Genomic DNA, 16,459 nt, shown 5'->3' with positions numbered 1-16,459 from the left:
TAAAGACAGCCACATAAGGCTGAGTGAAGAAGCCTCTGGGTTGTGAAAGGATTGAAGTGAATGTAAATTGGAGCATGCTCCATGCTGCATCTTGCTGGGTGGGAACTGCTGTGAGTGAACTAACTCTCTCCTGTGGGAATTGTTTCTTTGAAGTATTAATATGGGTCACTCCCATAGCAAGCCCACCCCTTTAGAGACCATGCTGCAAAGTTTCAAGAAGGGATTTAGTGGGAATTATAAAGTAACTATGACACCAGTGAAATTAAAGGCTTTATGTGGGGAAGATTGGCCAGCATTTAGGATAGGCTGGCCCCAAGAGGGGACCCTAGACAGGTATCTTGTCTCCAAAGTAAGGCATGAGGTTATATATGGCGAGCTAGAGCACCTCGATCAATTTCCATACATAGACTCGTGGTTGCAGTTAGTTTTGAATCCTCCTCCGAAGTGTCTAAGAGAGCAGGCAGCGACTATTTTAGTGGCCAAAGGACAGACTGCTAGACAGGCAAAGGACATCCCCCTCGCCACTGAGAGATGCGGACTTCTGAGGTCTGGGCAGATTCAGTGGCAGGAACAGTGACTCCCAAGGTTCTGGCAGATCTGGAGGCAGAAGAGTTTTTGCCCCCTCCTCCTCAAGGACTCTCTGCCCCTGAGCCAGAAGCCTCAGCATCCCCACCAGAGCTACATACCCCTAACTCCCCCAGAGTAGACAAAAGAGAGTGTGGAAAAACTCCACCCATTGCTGCCCGCTTCCCAGAGGGAACTCCCCTTCTGGCAGCCCATCTGCGACCCAAGGCCAGGGTGTAGATGCCTTTGAGAGAGCAGAGGTACACGGGAGTAGATGAGGACGGCCACGTGGTAGAAAAGCTTTTCACGTATCTGCCATTCACCTCAGCTGATCTTATCAACTGGAAAAATAACAATCCATCTTATACCAAGAAGTCACAAGCTCTCATTGACCTACTGCAAACTATTATTCAAACTCATAACCCCATTTGGGTTGATTGCCATCAGCTGCTTATGTATCTTTTTAACACTGATGAAAGCAGAGAGTACTCCAAGCCTCTTCTAAATGGCTGGAGGAGCATATTCCTGCAGATTACCAGAACCCCAAGAGTATGTCAGGGTCCAGTTACCAGGAACTGACCCCCAGTAGGATCCGAACACCCCGGTGGGCATGCAGAGGCTAATCCGGTACTGAGAAGCCTTGCTAGAAGGATTTTAAAAAGGGGCACAGAGAGTTACAAACATTAATAAAGTCTCTGAGGTTCTTCAAGGAAAAGAGCAAAGCCCTACCCAATTCTATGAAAGACTGTGTGAGGCTTACCACATGTACACTCCTTTTGATCCTGAGAGTCCCAAAAACCAGTGTATGATAAATATGGCATTAGTCAGTCAGTGTGCAGAAGACATTAGACGAAAATTGCAGAAACAGGCAGGATTTGCATGCATGAATATTTGCATACATGCACATTTATTGGAAATAGCTAACCAGGTGTTTGTAAACCAAGAGGCAGTAAGCCAGAGAAAAAATCGTAAGGAAAAGGAGCGTCAGGCTCAGCGGAAGGCCGGCTTGATAGCTGCTGCTATGAGAGGAATGCCCCCAGGAGTGTGGGAAAGGGGGGTTCCTGGAAAGCCCCACAATCTGCCCGCCCACGCCTGCAATACGGTCAGTGTGCATTTTGTCGAAAAATAGGACATTGGAAAAGAAAATGTCCACAGTTAACTGGAGAACAGGGTGATCCTAAGCACGAGGATCCAGATGAAAGAGAAGGGGCTCTGTTCAATCTAATGGAAGGGCCACTGGACTGAAAGAAAGGGGGGTGTCCAGACTCATTTGCCCCCAAAGAGCCCATGGTCCAGATGACAGCTCTGTAACCTCCCATTGAAAAAAAGCAAAACCAGTGTTGTTAAAGCTATTAAAGTGTTAAGAGAACAGACTTTTCTTATACTTAATGGACCTCCCCTGGCCCCCTTCTCCAGCAAAACCTATTGTGCAAATCAAGGGCCACTATCCCATTCAACAAAAAAAGACTCCTTGCAGCCAAAACTGCCTCAGGAGGGGGTTATCCAGGCTCTCATTGTCCCTCGGGAAGGAGGGTGGAGACTTCCTAGCCAGAAACAGAAGACTGAAATTATCTCCCAGGCCGGTACAGGGCTTGTGTGGCTTTGCACCCAACTTGTACACGAAGTTGGGATTATTGCCAGCAGAGGATAGTTGGTTTACTTAATTGGACTTCAAGAATACTTCTTTAACATTGGACTGGCCTCGGAGGGGCAAAAACTATTTACATTACAATGGGAGAAATCCAGAAGCAGGTGTGACCACCCAGTACACCTGAACCTGGCTTCCCAGGGGCTCAGAAACTCAACATCCTTGGGGAGGCATTAACCTATAACCACAGCCCCCAAAAGCTTCTTGCTTGCATGCTGCCCCCATAAGCTGATAACCGTCTATTGGGACACCCCACTGCAGTTGGGTGAGCAAACAGTTGCCTTACTTCGGCCCCTGGAGGACTGTGAATATAAAGTGTCTAAAAAGAAAGCCCAGATTTGCCAAAAAGCGAATGCAATATCTAAGGCTCACCATCCGGAAGGGGGAACATAGAAGCAGAGAGGAAGTGAGCCGTTTGCAACCTGCCAGAACCTGAGACTAAGAGGCAGGCGAGAGAGCTCCCGGGAGCTGTGGGTTTTGTAAATTGTGGAATTCCAAACTTCGCAGTACTGGCCAAACCCCCATACAAAGTGACAAAGGGGAGAGGAGAGAAGACAAGACACCCTTTGAATGAGGCAGAAACTAAAAGTGAAACGTCAGCTCTGGCTTTGGGGCTAGCCGAGTTAACCCAGGCTTTTTTTTCATGCTGTCGAAAAAGAAAAAAAAAAAAAAAGAAGAGAAATGGCAATTAAAGATTCTAGCCTCAACTCTGGGAAGAATTTAAATATCAAAACACCCCACACAGTGGTGACTCGAATGAATACCAAAAGACCTCATTGGTAGGCCTGCCAAATACCAGGGCCTGCTATGTGCAGTGGTTGTACATCTGTACATGAGACCACTCATTTAGGTTAAGAGTCACTTGAAAAGATGTTGGGCCGGTACTTTTACATCTCATACTTATCAGCCTTGACCAAAACTGTGGCACAGCGACGCATTCATTACATGCCAGCAACACAATGAGAGGCAGGATTCAACTATTGTCCCTGGCATTCAAGCTTGTGGAGCAGCTCCGTTTGAAGATCTCCAGGTAGACTTTACTGAAATGCCCAAGTGTGGCAGACATAAGTATTTGTTGGTCCTGGTGTGCACATACTCTGGGTGGGTTAAGGCCTTCCTGATTAGGACTGCAAAGGCCCATGAAGTAACCCGTGTGCTGCTTCGAGATCTTATCCCTAGGTTTGGACTGCCACTGCGCATCGGATCAGACAATGGACCAGCATTTGTGGAGGTTTCAGTCCAGAAAACAGCAACAGCCTTGGTATCACCTGGAAACTGCACGCTGCCTACCGACCTCAGAATTCTGGAAAAGTGGAAAGAATGAACTGGACCATCAAAAACAGCTTAGGGAAAGTGTGTCAGGAAACAAGATTAAAGTGGATGCAGGCACTTCTTTTGGTGTTATTCAAAATTAGATGTACCCCTTTAAAAAAACAACAGGATATTCCCCTATGAAGTCTTATAGGTCCCCTCCCCTATTCCGGGCACTTCTGGGAACTCCTCGGGAGTGGGGAGAGATTGAGTTAGGACGCTTGTTACTAGCTCTAGGGAGAATCTCTGAGGATGGTTCAACCTGTATAAATAACAAATGTCCTGTAATCCTTTTTCTCCCCAGTTCACCCTTTCTCACTAGGTGATCATGTGTGGATAAAGGACAGGAGTATAGCCCCTCTAAAGCCACAATGGAAAGGACCTCAGACCCTTTCCCACAGCCCTGAAGGTAGAGGGAATCCCAGCCTGAATTCACCACAGCTGTGTAAAAACCAGCAACAGCTGAGACTTAGACCAAGGCAGGGACTGCAAAATCACCTTAAAAAGGACCACAAGCCTTGCTCCAGCCACATCCTGGAAGCTGGCTGGTCCACGCACAGCTGAAGCATGAGGAACTTCATCGTGGGACTTGTTCTTAATATTTGGACTTGTACAGCAGGGACATGAACTGTTTGAAGAATGCTCTCAACGTGTCCACCAGGTTACAAAGGTAGGGTGAAATGTCAGTGCCATTCGTTTGTTTTACAGTTATTATGAGTGCGCAGGGGCACAAAAGGGAACCCGTTTATAGAATGGTACTCTGTATAAGGTGTGTAATCCAGTAGATGGACAGGCAGCTGTGTCATAGCCATCATTAAGCCCTCTTTCTTCCTATTATCTGTTAAAACACATGAACTGTTAGGGTATTCAGTCTACTCTGCTAAGGAGAAAAGAGACCTAAAAATAAGAGATTGGACATATGATGAGTGGCCACCTGAGAGAATTATTGTTATGGGCTGGCTACATGGGCAGAGTTTGGCTCATGGGAATACTGGACCCTATTTTGGAAACACTCACTAATAAAGTGGGCAAAGCTCTGTCCCTTTTAGCCTGACAAGAAACTCAAATGAGAAAGGCGATTTATCAGAACCAGCTGGCCGTAGATTATTTGCTAGCAGCTGAAGGAGGAGTCTGCGGAAAATTCAAAGTAACCAGTTGCTGCTGGCACATAACCGGCCAGGGTCATGCAGTTAAGAATATAACCAAACTGGCACACGTGCCTGTCAGGTGTAGCATAAACTCAACCCTACACGTGCCTGTCAGGTGTAGCATAAACTCAACCCTACACGTGCCTGTCAGGTGTAGCATGAACTCAACCCTACACGTGCCTGTCAGGTGTAGCATAAACTCAACCCTACACGTGCCTGTCAGGTGTAGCATAAACTCAACCCTACACGTGCCTGTCAGGTGTAGCATAAACTCAACCCTACACGTGCCTGTCAGGTGTAGCATAAACTCAATCCTACACGTGCCTGTCAGGTGTAGCATAAACTCAACCCTAAGCCCTTGTTTAAAGGTTAGTCCTCAGCCTTGGGAGGATTAAAAACCCTCATCATTAGTGTTAATAACAATAGTGTGTGTTGGTTTACTATTCCCCTGCTTCTGCCCTTGTTCCTCTAAATAGCTAAGAAATCCTTTACTGCTGTAGTAAGACCAGAAAAATAACATCACATGTATATTACATAAATCATTAATCAGTTTCTACAGAGGATCTGGAAAATGAGAATAAGAGTGAGACCTCTCACTAATATTATGGAGTGCCGAGGGTCTCAAAGGGGTTGGGGGTGGGGGTCGGGTGAAGAAGGAGACCCAGGCATCTCAGAGCAACTTCCCCTTCGATTATCACACTGCATTTCAATAGAAGAAAAGGCTGACCGACTGGCGCCTCCTGTTTCACCTTCCTGTAGGTGGCAGGCTTGGTCTTAGGGAAACTCTCTGGAAGGGACTATTTTTACTTAAAACAAGATCAAACCAGAAACCTTTTCACATGTAAGTCCTAAAACTGTAAACTGGAACCAAAACCCTTTTTGTATGTGATTTCTAAGACTATAAACCCAAGATTCTTCCATGTGTAATATCTAACCTATATAAAGATGGAACGTTCTTTTGTTAGATGAGCTGAGCTTTGGACAAATTATTGCTCAGGCTCTCGGGCCCAATAAACGTCTTCCTCTATATTTGGTGTTTGAGAGATCCATTTCCCATGGCAGCTAAAAAAGATACTTCATGCAATTCAACACTAAAAGTGAGCAGGAATAGCTATTCTTAAACAAAACAGACTTTAAAGCAACAACAGTTAAAAAAGACAAAGAGGAGCATTATACAATGATAAAAAGGCTAGTCAAACAAGAACATGTCACAATCCTAAATATATATGTACCTAACACTGAATAGAGCTCCCAAATTTATAACACAATTACTACTAGACCTAAGAAATTAGATAGACAGCAACACAATAATTGTGGGGGACTTTAATAGTCTACATACATGCATACTGAAGTCAGATGTTTCTTTCCGGAAAAAAAAAACTGCTTTGCTGATTCTCTAAACAATTGCTTACTTGTTCTATTATGTAATCTAGCCATTGAATTAGCAATTTGTAATGATTACATTCTTACATATTAAAGTGTAGGATTCTTTAGCCATGGTTAGCATTTTGCAGGAATTATATAAATGGGCTAAATGCATAAGAACTTTAAGTCAACAGGAACAGAGAGTGTGATTGAACTGAGTGCTAAAATCCTAAATATTGTCTTTTCTTTTGGGATCAAACCATTTTTACAATATTAATATAGTTCAGATTTAATAACATAAGTAAATGGAGAAAATCAATTTGGTACAAATTTTTAGGAATAAATCTGTATGTTAAGGCAGGTCAAACTGTATAACATTTATAAGAAAAATTTGATGTGACATCACACTGTTGTGCATGGTGTGAGGATATCCTGAAAAATAGAGTATCAGTTCTGAAGGGAAAGGTGACCATGGAATTAATAAATACGCTTGTAGTGGAATTCAGTATTGCACAAATGACTATGGAATAGCCCCTCAGCATATGACAAATGAGCCCTCTGCAAAAGGAGCCATGGGCTGGAATTACAACTGGTCTCAACAAAACATGCAATGAGTTGATTCCATTGGCAATGTTTGTCTCTCGTGGAATAATAGACAAGAATGAATGAAATTACTCAGGGTATTGTATCTACATCACAGAAAAGGCTCCATGTACCTCAGCTTAATAGACTACAAGGTAATTGAGGTGGCTAAGCGGTGGGGGAAAGAGCATTGGCCTGAGAGTCACAGTCAAGGTCTAAGTATGGGTTCTGTTCTGATTACAAGTGTCACTTGCTAGCCATGTGATCTTTGTATTACCACTATTATCCTTTTGACATGGACTAATAGCACACATTAAGCTTCAATGACCTCATCTTTAAAATGGACTATAAGAATCTCCACTGTAGTTTCTGTAGGGATTACATAAGATGATGCTGAAAACCACTGAGCAGTGCACTTAGCACATAGATAAGGGCTGGATACAGATTACCCACAATTCTACTTTTTTGTCAATCAAATATTTTTTGTTTGGAAAATGATCATATTCTTGTTAAAAATTTAGAATTATTTTAATTGATCTGCCTGAGCGCCGTGACTCACATCTGTAATCCCAGTACTTTGGGAAGCCAAGGCTAGCAGAACACCTGAGGTCAGGAGTTCGAGACCAGCCTGGCCAACATGTGAAACCCCGTCTCTACTAAAACTACAAAAAAAAAAAAAAAAAAAAAAAGGCAGCCAGGCATGAAGGTGTGTGCCTATGGTCCCAGCTACTTGGGAGGCTAAGGCAGTAGAATTGCTTGAACCTTGGAGATGGAGGCTGCAGTGAGCCAAGATTGTGCCACTGCATTCCAGCCTGGGCAAAAGAACAAGACCCTGCCTCAAAAAAAAAAAATACTTTAATTGATCTAATTCAGAGAATTATTAATGGAAAATTATTTTTAAGGAAGGTTTCACTCAACTGGAAAAACTTAATCATTTATGTATCTAATAAAACAGCTGCCTGTATTATATTGGTACATTTTTAGTTATTTCTAGATGGGAATGTTTTAATAGTAGAATGGCTTAGCAAATTGAAGATAAGCAGCATTAAGTGAATAGAAATGCATGTGAATGAACATTAAGGGCCCAGTGTCTCTGCCACTGATTAGTAGTTTTGACCTGTTGGAAGTTATGTAACTGCTCCAAGTCTCAATTATTTGCAAGACAAGGAGGTTGTATAACATGATTTCTAAAATTTCTTCCTATGCTGTAAACCTGACCTGTCCAATATGGCAGCCACTTGCCATACGTGACTTGAGCACATGCGAAATGTCTAGAAATTGAGATGTAAAATATACACTGGATTTGGAAGACTCCGTATGAAAAAGCTAATATAAAATATGCTGTTAATATTTTTTCATTGTCATTACATGTCTAAAAACACTATGTTGAACATATTTTTTAAGTGGTCACTAGGAAGATTAAGATGCCATGTGGCTTGCATTTGTGGTATTCATTTCATCCCTACTGGACAGTGTTGTTCTAAGAATTCTCTGAGTTTATTAAATAAGTTTTAGTGAGAGTTCCAATTAAATCATACCCAGAGCTAGAACTCAGACCTTTCAGGAAATTTCTGATAAGTAGATAGTGTTGGCGGCTCCCCCTCCATCTGACTGAAGCAGTTGATTTGCATGGATGTACAGAAATGTAGCCTTTGAGGAAGGAGGGAAGAGAAGAGGAATGGATGAGATTAGAGTACAGTGGAGACAGACAGAGACAGCAGCCAGAATCCAATGGAGCTGTTCATGGAGGGGGGGATTCTGAGAGTGGAGTACATGTAATGCACTTTTGGTTCTTGGGAAATAAAGCCCCTCAAGTCCACCTGGGAATATAGTAGGAAACCAGTGTGATATTACCATCAACTGACTGTTTGGGGAGCACTGGCAATAGCCCACTTCAGAGGAGTCTGCTATCCTCATAAGCACAGCAGGCACTTCTCCGGTATTGGCTTGAAGGACTGAAGGAGGGAAGAAGGAGAACAGAGCAGGCCGCATAGTGAGAGAGCCTGATAGATCAATTCATAAACTATGGACTCTCAGACATAATCAGATGAGACTTTGCATAGTACCAATGTCTAGGAAGCAAAATGTGTATCCGATAACATCTGGGATTTTAATGCTGATAAACACCTTCAAGGCCAGTGAGATCAAGGAAAGTTATTATTTTATTTTTTAGCAAAGCAACAGTAAAGGTCTTTAAAAATAAAATTTGTTTGAGAGCAATGGCACATTAGGTTTTCTGTGTCATGTCAAACAGCAGGCAGCATGCTCATGATGTCTTACTTAGGTTGTCTGGGTGAGAATACGGGGTGCAGTGAAGATGGAGGAAGCTTTGACAGACATGCATGTTGCCACTTCTGTGTTGCTTCCTCTGTTGGTTTATAGCCAGTGAAATGTAGACAACATGCCCTATCTTAAGGGGGCATCAAACGCTCAGTTCTAGCTAATTATTGCAGACACAGGGTTCCCAGATCTTCTTGTGTCTAAAGAGAAGCTGTAAATCTTGATTTTTATGTCACATACTAAAATATTTAAATGTTAGTAATTAGCTCAAATTAATACACCCACACGCACACGCACACGCACACACACACACGTGCACACTCCCTCTGTTAGCAGGATGCTGTCCAAGGGTCATTAGTGTAAACGGTGATATTTTCTAATATTAGAAACTCTTCAAATAAGCAACCCTTATTTGCACATTCTGAAACAATTTTTCAAAGCTTTCCTAGTTTTTTTCTTCTTTAAGTAACTCAGAGTTTTTTTGCAGGCTCATTAAGACATGGTTTTGCTGCACAAAGGACCTGAGACTTGAGCTTGGCTCAGATATACTACCACAAGGTGGAGCTCAAACGTTTTTCTTTTTGTCAAGTTTTACACAGAGTTAACGCTGATTAATGCAATGACTGAAACTATGATTCTATGACAGCTTAGTTTATCTCCTGCTAGGAATGCTTATGTGTTTTGGTTTTGTTCAGAATTACCAGCTATAAAAACAAACAGCAAACAAACAGCAAACACCCTGAAAACATAACGACCTGTGTAATTTTTATTTTATTTTTATTGTATAGATTTAGGTTAATTTACTTTTTACCATGACATATGCTGAAGGCAGAGCTAAAGGAATAAGAAAAATATAGAGTTTGGAACTCTTGGGATTCTATAGTCTTACAATTAAAACTTTACATTTAAAATAGAAAATAAACCCAAAACAAAGCATAATTCTCGACAGTCGTGGTGGCAGGAGAATCGCTTGAACTCAGGAGGCAGAGGTTGCAGTGAGCCTAGATTGTGCCGTTGCACTCCAGCCTGGGCAATAAGAGTGAAACTCTGTCTCAAAAAATAATAGTAATTCTCTAAAACAAGAAACATGTTTCCATTCAGATAAAAGGAAAACCAATGATTTGTCCCCATGGGCTGAGGTACTTAAAGAATCTCTCTCTACCTTAGGGCCTAGTCCTTCCTTAGGTTTCCAGCTTTATTTCCTCCCATTCACTTGGAATTTCCCTGAACCTCACTCTCCAGGTACATCAGACCATACGACAGGTCCTGTTCTGAGATGTGGCTTTGTCTTGTTTGTTTGTTGTTTCATTTCCTAGTTGCTTCTGTTGTCTGGAAGGTGCTTTGTTGGCTGCACCTAGACTGTTGGAATTTTTCCTTTTTGTTTCTCTTTTAAAACAGCAACTCACGTTTCAAAGCTCAGCTGAAATCTAAGCCCTTCAGGAAGCCTTCCCAGTTCTTTTAAGGCAGCTTCCATTAATAATGTACTCTTTCATGATCATGATAGTACTGACTTAGGCTTTCTGGGCTACAGGACTGCTCTGAATACCTGACATGCCTGTTCTCTGAGTTCCCACGAAGACCATCCTTGTTTTACAGATAAGGCTTCTGAAGAGCAGAGAGGCTGATGCAGCTGAGCCTCTGGAGCTGGCACTGGAGTGAGAACCTTCTCAGTCCTGAGTCTGTGCTCTTATCTGCTAGGCTATGGCATCTTCCTGAATCGTTACACTACATGCTTCATGGTTTTATCTTGGCATTCATAACCTTTTATTACTATTATTTTATTACTATTTATTACCTATTATTATCGTCACTTGTGTATATGGCTTGTGTATCTATTTACTCTATTAGAGTTTGAGCTGTTCAAGGCCAGAGGCTCAGTCTTGTCACTGTGACTCAGCAGTGTGGGCTTTGGAGCTGTCCATGCAGGAGGGGAGGGGTTACCATTCAATGACTCTGGAGGCCAAGGTCCAAGTGGCCTAGCTCTGACATGTGTTAGCCATGGGGCCTGGAAAAGATGCATGTCCCTGAGACTGAGTGTCCTCTTCTGTAAAATATGGAAAGTAATTGCACTTCTTCCACAAGGTTTTATGAAAACTGGTTGAGTTAAAATCTGTGAAGAGCTTGAGATGCAGAGTCTAGCACATAGAACTCCCTATGTCCTAGGAATTATTATAGCAGACATTAGGTACTAATGAATCTTGTTGAATCGACATTCCTGGCATTGAAACTGATATATCACAGTTTTCAAGGCAGTCGTTAAAGCTTTAAATGCATTGTCTAGCTAAATTGTTAATGTTTTATTCCCAATTATTTTTAGAATAAAAAAAGTTTAAGGATTAGTTGGTGACCAGCAGTAAATACTCTGTTATGTTACACATACAAAACACACTGATTTTGAATAACTGGATCCCAATTTTATACTCAGTAAGATGAGCGGGCAACTTTACCAGGAGAAAATAAGACTATTAACTTTAATCTGTTTCTTATATCCAAATTCTAGGAGGTATTCTTATGCTTCTGAGTCTCCTATTGACTTCCACTGAGATTATTCTCACAATAATTCTAAAGAAATTTGAAATTTCCCATTAAAGTAGATGCTTCACTCTCCAATTGACTGAAGTTAAAAAAAGATACAATCTTTAAAATTTTTACAGAAAGTTGTATGGATATCAGAGTTATGATAAAGAATCTAATCTTCAGTCACAATATTTTGTTTATGAAAAATTTGATTGGATTTGCATAGTTCTGACTTACAGGAAACTGGCCAGTCCCAAGCAAAAGGATTATTTGTTCCTCTGTGAATTGCATCATCCAGTAATTAGTTTAACATATTGTATTAGTCCTTCTTGCATTGCTATAAAGAAATACCTGAGACTGGATCATTTATAAAGAAAAGAGGTTTAATTGGCTCATGGTTCTGCAGGCTGTACAAGAGGTATGATTCTGGCATCTGCTCTATTTCCAGGGAGGCCTCAGGAAACATACAATCACAGTGAAAGGTAAAGAGGAAGCTGGTACATATTACATAGCCAGAACAGGTGCCGAAGAGAGAGTGGGGAGGTGCTAAACCTTTTAAACAATCAGATCTCGTGAAAACTCTACCATAAGAACAGCACCAAAGGGAGAAATCCTCCCCCATAACCCAATCACCTTCTACCAGGCCCCATCTCCAAAACTGGGGGATTACAATTCAACATGAGATTTGGGCAGAGACTCAGATCAACCCATGTAACACTTGTTTACTGAGTGCCTGCTACATGCCAGTCACTGTTGTAGTTACTAGCATGCTTTCTTCTTTGAAAATAGTATGGCTATAATACTTATGTTTTCTTGGTAACCAGTCAAAGTCAAGTGAAAAGCTAAATATTTAGAAGAGGTAAATTCAAGCAGTTGAAAATTTAAATGTCTTAAGAGTTTACAAAAAAACTAAGGAGGATTAACCAAAGTGGGCCTGAGTGTGGGTCTTCCTACATTCTCTTTGGCCTTGTTCTTTCTCTAAATGAAGGTCTCATCTTCATGCTGCTCCCTCAACGACCCCAGGCACTGCTGCCTGGCCAGGAGAGGAAGGTGAAGTACAGGAGTGACCCTTCTGCCTCTTCCTTTGGGCTCTATCGGCCTCCTGGTTTTCAATGTTGATTATTGACATTTTAGATTATTATGGGGTTTCTAAATTCCCAACAGATAGTAATCTTTGAAATTTCAGAACAAATACTCAGAATTCCTGAAATGATATTATTCTCTTTCTAAAAATACATATTTTTAATTAGTAACAAGTGACCATAATATTAAACTATGAATCATTTTTCTACTATAATGATTTTACAGAAAGTTTATAACTTTTAAAATTACTATAAACCAGTATATTGGGGCAAAATGATATGTTTTAAAATGACATGTTAAAATCATCTTTAACTGACATTGACATTTTGTAAGAGAAAACATTGAAAGAAGGGGGTGTTAATTGTGTCATTTTAAAATGTAAACATTATGTATATTTAATGTTTAAAAGTTAACATTTTTGATTTTTTAAAAATTTAAAAGGTTTGGAGGTACAGGTGGTTTTTGGTTACATGGATGAGATTTTAGTGCACCTGTCACTCAAGCAGTGTATACTATACCCACTTAATATGTAGTCTTCAATCCCTCACCCCACTCCCATCTTCCCACCCTGCAGGCATCAAAGTCCATTATATCACTCTGCATGTCTTTGTGTCCTCATAGCTTAGCTCCCACTTCATTTAGAATAATGGCCTCCAGCTCCATCCAAGTTGCTGCAAAAGAAATTATTTCATTCCTTTTTATGGCTGTGTATATTCCATGGTGTATATGTTCACATTTTCTTTATCCACTCATTGGTTGATGGGCGTTTAGGTTGGTTCCATATCTTTGCAATTGCAAATTGTGCACTATAAATATTTGTGTATATGTGTCTTTTTCATGTAATGACTTCTTTTCCTTTGGGTAGATACCCAGTTGCGGGACTGTTGGATCAAATGGTAAATCTACTTTTAGTTCTTTAAGAAATCGCTATGTTTTCTATAGAGGTTGTACTAATTTACATTCCCACCAGCAGTGTAAAAGGGTTTCTTTTTCACCACAATCATGCCAACATCTATTGTTTTATGACTTTTTAATTATAGCTATTCTTCCAGGAGTAAAGTGGTATCTCATTGTGGTTTTAATTTGTATTTCACTGATAATTAGTGATGTTGAACATTTTTCATATGGTTGTTGGCTCTTTATATATCTTCGTTTGCGAAATGGTTACTTGTGCCTTTTGCCCACTTTTTGATGGGATTATTTGTCATTTTCTTGGTGATTTCTTTGAGTTTCTTGTAGATTCTGGATATTAATCCTTTGTCAGAGGCATAGTTTGTTATTATTTTCTACCCCTCTTTAGGTTGTCTGTTTAATGTGCTGATTATATCTTTCGCTCTGCAGAAGTTTTTAGTTTAATTAGTTCCAATTTATTCAATTTATTTATTTTTGTCTTTGCTGAATTTGCTTTTGAGATCTTAGTCATGAATTTGCCTAGGCCAATGTCCAGAAGAGTTTTTCTAATCCTTTTTTTTTTTTTTTTTGAGATGGAGTCTCGCTATGTTGCCAGGCTGGAGTGCAGTGGCACGATCCCTACTCACTGTAACCTCCGCCTTCCGGGTTCAAGCGATTCTCCTGCCTCAGCTTCCCGAGTGGCTGGAACTACAGGTGCGCACCACCATGCCCAGCTAATTTTTGTACTTTTTTGTAGAGACGGGGTTTCACCATGTTGGCCAGGATGGTCTTGGTCTCTTAACCTTGTGATCTGCCTGCCTCAGACTCCCAAAGTGCTGGGATTACAGGCATGAGCCACTGAGCACGGCCTTAAGTGTTATGTTTTAAAGGCATAGGACAGTGGATCATGCCTGTAATCCCAGCACTTTGGGAAGATGAGGAGGGTGGATCACTTGAAGTCAGGAGTTCAAAACCAGCCTGGCCAACATGGCCAAACCCTGTCTCTATTAAAAATACAAAAATTATCTGGGTGTGGTGACAGGCACTTGTTATCCCTGCTCGGGAGGCTGAGGGAGGAAAATCACTTGAACCCAGGAGGAAGAGGTTGCAGTTAGCCAAGATCGAGCCATTGAACTCTAGCTTGGGCAACAGAGCAAGACTCCATTTCAAAAAAAAAAAAAGAAAAGAAAAGAAAAGAAAAAAACCCAATGTTATCATTTTGAATTTTCACAGTTTTGGATCTTAGATTTAGTCTTTGATCCATCTTGAATTGATTTTTGTTTAAGGTGAGAGATGAGAATCTAATTTCATTCTTGTACATGTGGTTTGCCAGCTTTTCCAGCACCATTTGTTGAATAGGGTATCTTTTTTCCAATTTACGTTCTTATATCCTTTGTTGAAGTTCAACTGGCTGTATTTGGCTTTATTTCTAAATTCTCTATTAAATTTTAAAACACAAAGCACTGGCCATCTTATCCAACAGTCTTGATCTTTGTTTTGTGACAAAAACTGCTGCTTTTATTTCAGATTGATGTTCGCTCAGGTATTAAGAGTGCATCCAAAACTATATTTAAGCTGGGCATTAGGATACATGCAGCTTCATAGAAGCTCATTTCCTTTTTTGAATAATTTTAGTTTTTCTATTGAAATCAATATTGCTTTACTAATTCAGTTTTTAGAACGTTTTTTGATTTCCCAAGGGGGTTGTCTTCAATATATTCTTCTTCCTGCATTTCCTCTCTTTGAGTGTTTACAAACAATTGTAACCTATAGCAAATAATCAGACAGGAAAAACACCAGAAATTATTCTTGAGCAATATTCAAATATTGTGAAGAGGCTGGGCATGGTGGGTTACACCTGTAATCCCAGCACTTTGGGAGGCCGGGGTGGGCAGATCACTTGAGGTCAGGAGTTAAAGATCACCCTGGCCAAGGTGAAACCCTGTCTTTACTAAAAATACAATGAAATTAGCTGAGTGTGGTGTCAGGTGCCTATAATTCCAGCTGCTCAGGAGGCTGAAGCAGGAGAATTACTTGAACCCAGGAGGTGGAGGTTGCAGTGCGCTGGTATCTCGCCACCACACTCCAGCCTGGGGAACAGAGAGAGACTCCATCTCAAAAAAGAAAAAAAAATTTATATTAGAATCTGCCAGCAAGGTTAACAATATTGCACAGAATCACTAGTTGAAGTTGTTAACTAAAGGACTTATTTTGCTTTGCAAATTTCTTATTTCTGGGCACATCAGTCATAAGATTTGTTTAAAGTACACTATACAAATAAACTTATTAATATTAATATTATTTGCAAGAATAACTTACCAGTAGCAGCAGACAGGGCCATGAGTAACTGTTCATCACAAGATAGCAGTTATAGCAAGACTGACTGATGAGATGGTTCTTGCTTTTCTCCTCCATGTCCTGTTTAGATCCTGGAAATGCTGGCCTTAACTTTCAGCCACCAAATGTCTTGCTTTCAACTAGGCATCAGTGAACTCCTTCTAACCAGTAATGCTTCCACGTTGATTGCTAGTCTTTAATAATTATGGAAGAAGTAAATCCTTTTCCTAATTTCTTAACTTGATTTTTGAATTTTTCTTAAGATTCTGGAAAACATAAATTTCCCAAGAAATACCACGAAAGGATTTTCACACTAAAATACTCATGTAGAAAACCCTTGTGGCTGCTCCCACCTTCTCTGCTGGAGCTTTCTCACACTTATCTTGAGCTCTGAGTTTCCTCATAAATCCAATCTGCTGGCCTCTTGTGTTCCCAGGATTTCTCACAGTTTCTTATCTAAGTTCTCATTTTTATCTTTCAGAATGGCTGAATATCTCTTAAAATATGTTTTTTGTTATTGTCAGGGTTTTGGTATGAAAGGAAACGATCATGTCCTTTCTGCTATCTTGAAATGAAAGTTTAGCATTTTCATTTTAAAATGCCGTTACTGCAATAATGAGATAAGAGGCTCTTTATCAATACAGTGTTGGGAAGAAGGAGCTGCAGGATTCTCACCTGCTTTAGAGATAAACAGTGTTATACTGAGCTGTTCTTTGAGTCTGTGCCAGGGGGG

This window comes from Callithrix jacchus, chromosome 1, assembly GCF_049354715.1.
Source record: "Callithrix jacchus isolate 240 chromosome 1, calJac240_pri, whole genome shotgun sequence".
NCBI classification, from domain to species: domain Eukaryota; kingdom Metazoa; phylum Chordata; class Mammalia; order Primates; family Cebidae; genus Callithrix; species Callithrix jacchus.
The sequence above is the reverse complement of the archived record's forward strand: the minus strand, read 5'-3'. Positions refer to the sequence as shown.